At 31.6% G+C, this 6,000-nt stretch overlaps 1 protein-coding gene across 15 annotated transcripts in view; it reads left to right on the forward strand.

Annotated features, from left to right (window-relative positions):
* LOC145286150 (synaptotagmin-1-like) overlaps positions 1 to 6,000 on the forward strand; it is a 285,233-nt gene that overhangs the window by 64,064 nt on the left and 215,169 nt on the right. For 8 of the 15 annotated variants that reach the window (XM_080134891.1, XM_080134884.1, XM_080134880.1 and 5 more), the window contains exon 2: positions 3,130 to 3,172. The exons of the other annotated variants lie outside the window; for them this stretch is intronic. The gene's annotated coding sequence lies outside the window, so the exon portion shown is untranslated. The remainder of the gene's footprint in view (positions 1 to 3,129; positions 3,173 to 6,000) is intronic. 15 annotated transcript variants of the gene reach the window in all.

Below are 6,000 nucleotides of genomic sequence, written 5' to 3' on the forward strand. Positions count from 1 at the left end.
TTTAGAGCATGCAACACACACACACACACACACACACACACACACACACACACACACACACACACACACACACACACACATATATATTGCGTATATTTAGGCAGCATTTTTTAATTCAGACATACATTGTTAAAAATAATAGAGAGCACCAATATACTTAAGTGCCTAGCATAACTCCCACCTTCGCCCCCACATAACCCGTTCCAGCTACTGACCCAAGAACTGGCATGCTCTCCTCCCTTCATCATGACACTAACACCTCTTCACTGCTAGGAGTCCCAATGACCTACACTCGCACTCCAACTACTATATAAGAAAAACTTCCCACAATTCCTCGCAGGGCCTAACACAAACTTTCCTCACGATGCATAGCTTCCTACGCGAAAAGTAAACAACGTGGACACATTAAAAAAATGCTTGGACTATAAATCCACACCTTCAATGTATACACAAAAGGATAATACAGAAAATTGAAAAAAATAAAAAAGGCTATTACTAAACAGAAGCTCCCTATTTTAACAATGTCTGTCTGAATACATATAAATAAATGCCTCTGTTCAGTCCTGAAAGCCCAATTATACACCCTGTAGGAGCAGCTGCATATGTAATTGTGAGGCAAGGGTTGCGCAATCCTCCACCACACCTCTCCTGAATCGGCACTGTTTGAGTCCAGTGGCAAGGATAAGTCCAGGACAACTGGAAACAATGCTGAGATGAGCAACGAGCACATATATAACCTAAAAGTCCCAAATATATATATATATATATATATATATATATATATATATATATATATATATATATATATATATCATAATCACACCGGTTCCCACTATATATATATATATATATATATATATATATATAGAGAGAGAGAGAGACATATATATAGAGACATATATATACATATATATATATATATATATATATACATATATATATATATATATATAGCATAATCACACCGGTTCCCACTATATATATATATATATATATATATATATATATATATATATATATATATATATATATATATATATATATATATATATATATAACGATGTTACCGCACCAGTTCTCATCAAATCACCGAAATTAAACAATAATGAGCCTGACCAGTACTAGATGGGGGCTCATTTGGGAATACTAAGTGCTGTATGTACTCTCAGCTTATGACGGCTTTGTTTCCCGTCGTCCTGAACCTCTACTTGCCACTGAAGTTAAACAATGCCAACTCAGGAGATGTGTAGTTGGAGATTACACAATTTTTGCCACAAAAATTACATCCTCGCAGTGTGTATCCATAGTCTCTCAAGACTGGACGGAGCCGTAATATATATATATATATATATATATATATATGTATGTATATTATGTACAGTGAAAGACAAAATAGCAAAAACAAATTAAACACAAACATGTTTGATTTGTTTTTTATTTTGTCTTTCACAACATTCTGTCTTAATGACATTTAATTTTATGAGGCATTTTGTATTTTCTTGTCATATGGCTTGAGGTAGTTGCTAATTTAGCTGCATTGATGAACTGTGATACAACGAAACAGTATTGTATGCCGGTAACTATATATATATATATATATATATATATATATATATATATATATTATATATATATATATATATTATATATATATATATAAAGAGAGAGAGAGAGAGAGAGAAATAAAAAGGAACAAACCGTATTATGTGTTCCTCAACGTTTCGTCTTTATTTCGAGACTTCCTCTGGATGAACGAAATAAAGACGAAACATTGATGAACACATAATACGGTTTGTTCCTTTTTATTTCTCTATTTTGTCGGAATACTATTTCCATTATTTTCATCATATATATATATATATATATATATATATATATAACAAATTTTATATAGGTTCAATTCATATAAGTTCAGCTCTACAAATTAATTCCAAATTATTGTGTGAAAGTTCAATATTCGAAGTATGCTAAATAGAACTTAGTGACATTTCTTTAATAGAATTGAAATCAGATCATGAATACTAAGTACGTTTCAAGAAAATTTAATGGAAATCATTAATGACTCAGTATTAACACAAGATGCAGGAAAAAATCCCCATCATCAAAAATCATATTTCAAAATTCACCTGATACCATGAAAATAAAAAGAATTTTCCATGGAAAAGAATATCAATATTTTAAGTCCACGGTTTATCGTGCGGTTAGTAGCCCGTGTAACAAAGAGAAAATACAGTTAGTTCTATTATTTTTTTAATTGGATCATTTCATTAATGACGATGTATGTACGATTGCTATTATTTTCTCTTGAAACGTACGTACGTTAAATTGATAATTTTTAGAGACATATAGAATAGCATTTAAATAAAACCTCGAAATTAAACATTTCGAGGTTTTATTTAAATGCTATTCTATATGTTTAGAAACATCTTTATATATCTCTATCTATCTATCGATCGATCGATCGACCTGTCCATCTGTCTGTCTGTCTGTCTGTCTATCTATTTATCTATCTCTTTCTTCTCTCTTACACACACACATACATATACATACACAGATATATACATAGTCTTGGCATTTTTTTTACTCTTTAAAACTATCTAAAACATAAAAAAATATTTTTTTATTTTGAAATTATCGTTGATAAAAATTATTTGCCAGTAAGTCAATTAACCTCTGACAATCGCTGAATGTATTTTTATTCATAAATCAACATTAGTCTTAATGTTATTTCAGGGATCATCAGTTAAATATATATATATATATATATATATATATATATATATATATATATATATATATGTGTGTGTGTGTGTGTGTGTGTGTGTGTGTGTGTGTGTGTGTGTGTGTGTGTGTGTGTGTGTGTGTGTGTGTGTGTGTGTGTGTGTGTAAATAAATACATATATCAATGATTGATCAATGGATTATTTTCATTGCCATCAAAATCCACCTATTAAACTTCATCAAATCAAAGCACAAAATTCATTTCTTACAAATCTAACAATTGTAAAAAAAAATCCATTAAACTCATTGAAAAAGCCATGAAACTCTTATTATAATTTTTTTTTTTTGTCAATTCTAAGCTCTTCTGACTTTCACCTGGTGATACATTTCAATTGTCTGCTTTTGTAGAAACAGCTGAGAACCTGAATCAAATTGCCTCGGCGGCTGAAAGGTGAGACGGTCACCTGCATTTCTCCTTTGATTTCATTCAATATTTTTACAGCAAGATTGACTGACTTAGTTTTTTTTCTTCTTCTTTTATTATTATTATTATTATTATTATTATTATTATTATTATTATTATTATTATTATTCAACTTTCAAAAGTCCTGTACAGAATTTTAAAAAAGGAGGGATTTTCTTAGAGAAGAAAGAATTGTTAGACTAACGTAATATCGTTGCTCAGTTATTCATCCGTAGAAGTGTTATCCATTGATAGAACTACCCCTCACGAACTTAATGAACTAGTCTTAAAGACTATAAATAAATTAACATATTGCATTATATCGTGTAATATGTAGAGAATAAAAGACATAGTTGATTGATAAATCAGAAACCACAATTAGTTCAAAGCTGTAATTCGTCACATAACACATAGAGATATACATCAATGCAAAATTTCAGCTAGATCAGATAACGGGAAGTGGGTTAGGGCATTGCTTATTGAACACTCCTCGTAGTCGATAACATTGTTTCTGGGGTAAATTAATTCTTTCTGCTTTCGACTACAAATAATGATTTAACAACGGCAACCACATCAAATTAAATTTATTTTTAAATAAATATATAATTCAACATTCGACAAAATATGTTTAAAAGTTCATGGGAAGCTTTGCTAACCATTAAATTTTAAAAGAATATATTCAGAATATCAGGAAGTCTCATTGAACGTCCTTCTAGCGTGGCATGCCGAGATCTAGCTCAAAGAATTTTCTCGAATAATGATGATGGAAAGGTGCTTGTAGAGCCAAGTCAGTTTAAGCCTTTGCAGTTCTTGAGCACTAGATAACAAACAGTAGTAAAGTTGGTCTTAAATGATAACGGTTCTACACTTTAATCGTTTCTTGCCATATAAATGATTACTTTATAAGCCTATTTTGAAGCCTTTAAAATGTGGAGTTGAGACTAATCAAGTCAAGTAATGTAGTTCATTGTGTCTCCAACCCAAAGAAAAACGTGAATGTTGTACCATTCTTATTTTATTGAAAAACTGGTAATAATTTAAAATTGTGTTTTATTTCAACACTTTAAGGCCATGATTTGAAATATATAGATATTATGCAAAAATCTCTGCTATGAGAATTTCTGAAAAATTTTTTGGGCTTTCTTTAGTTTTGGTTTAGACTTTATATAGCCAAAACTATGATTTAGTATGATTGTTTTGTTTTTTTGTCTTCTGAAGCGGGACCCATGAAAATTTAGCAGTTGTACTTTTGGTCTCTTGTATATGTGTGAATATGTACGTCCTGATAAAAAAAAGTTTTATTCTATGGACATCCGGTGCATATGCAGACTCCACAATATTATCGTACCACTTTTGTTCAAACAGGAACATACTTATCTGAAGTACTCTGGATAATGTAGATTCAGAATTCATATATATATATATATATATATATATATATATATATATATATATATATATATATATATATATATAGTTATCAGTGTCTATCGTCAAGACTATGATTCTATGTGAACGCAGACCTCATTATATTATCGTACCATCTTTGAACAGAACAGATATTACACTTTGATTCTAGCTCGAAGGCGATTCCATATTTTTATTATTGTTTCCTTACATGATGGGAAACCTAGTTTTATTAATATATACTAGCAGGGAAACTCAACGTTGCCTGGGATTGAATGATGATCAATGAATGTTCCACACCATAATCTTATTGTCATCAAAATCGATGATCTCGCCCATTTTTTTAATCAAATCGATTGATTGCCTGCTTTAGTTAAGGAATCCTCCCTCCCCACCGTGTACCAGTGTCCTTAAACCAACGTGCAAATATCATGAAGTTTTATCGGTTGTTATGCTGGCTTGACAGGCTGAGAGCAGGCTCAAGACGTTTCCATGAATAGTGATGATGAAGAGACGCTCGTAAAGACAAGTCAATTCACGTTGGTGCCAGGTGTAGTGCATCATTAACAGACCCAAGCTATTAACCATTAGGCTACGCTGGTTGTTAATTTTTTAACACCTAGTTTTTACTATTACAAACAACTGCAACAATGGTGTCTTCAAGCACTATGAAATTCTTCTCTACCCTAACTGCATTAATCAATGAATGAAACACATGCTTGAAACCCATGTTTGAATGTTTGTATTGATTTTTGATAAAAAAAAAATTCTTTTTCAAAGACCCTAGACTTGATTTTATGTGATGTGAAAAAATTCACACCCATCGTAGGCAATGTGTGTAAAAAATACATCATAGCTCAAGGGTTAAGAAAGTTGTCCACAAGTTTCCATGGAGATGGGTTGAAACACAAATCTGTCGAGGAGAGCTGGGCTATTTTGATTGTTTGCGGTTCTCTGTTACTATCGCTGTATGTTTATGGTTTGTTGTCGATTCTGTCAGTTTTTTAAACAAATGAAAGGTGATTGCGCACTCATATGAACATGACACTGCCTTACCTTATTATTGCAACAGAGTATGTCGGCTGTAGGTAAAATGTCGAGACTCGTGCAAAGTGACGTTACTGTAAAGAAAAAGAAAAAGAGTATAAAAAGAACATGTGCAGACAGACATACTAGGACGTCCATGCCGTTGTTAAAAATATTTTTTCAGGAGTCGTATTATTACTTATCTTATGTTCCTTGTGACGTACTCTGCTACAACGTGTTGGGCTCCGGTGTCTACATATTAACGCGTATGTAAACACGTATTACGGTACATTACCAGCAGAACTCTGTGGAAATTCCACAATAGCTTACCTACGGTTTTCTTTCCATCTTCTTAACTATACAAATAGCTAAATCTATTCTTT

Source organism: Euprymna scolopes, chromosome 10 (assembly GCF_053919585.1).
Source record: "Euprymna scolopes isolate OS-2025 chromosome 10, ASM5391958v1, whole genome shotgun sequence".
Classification (NCBI taxonomy): domain Eukaryota; kingdom Metazoa; phylum Mollusca; class Cephalopoda; order Sepiida; family Sepiolidae; genus Euprymna; species Euprymna scolopes.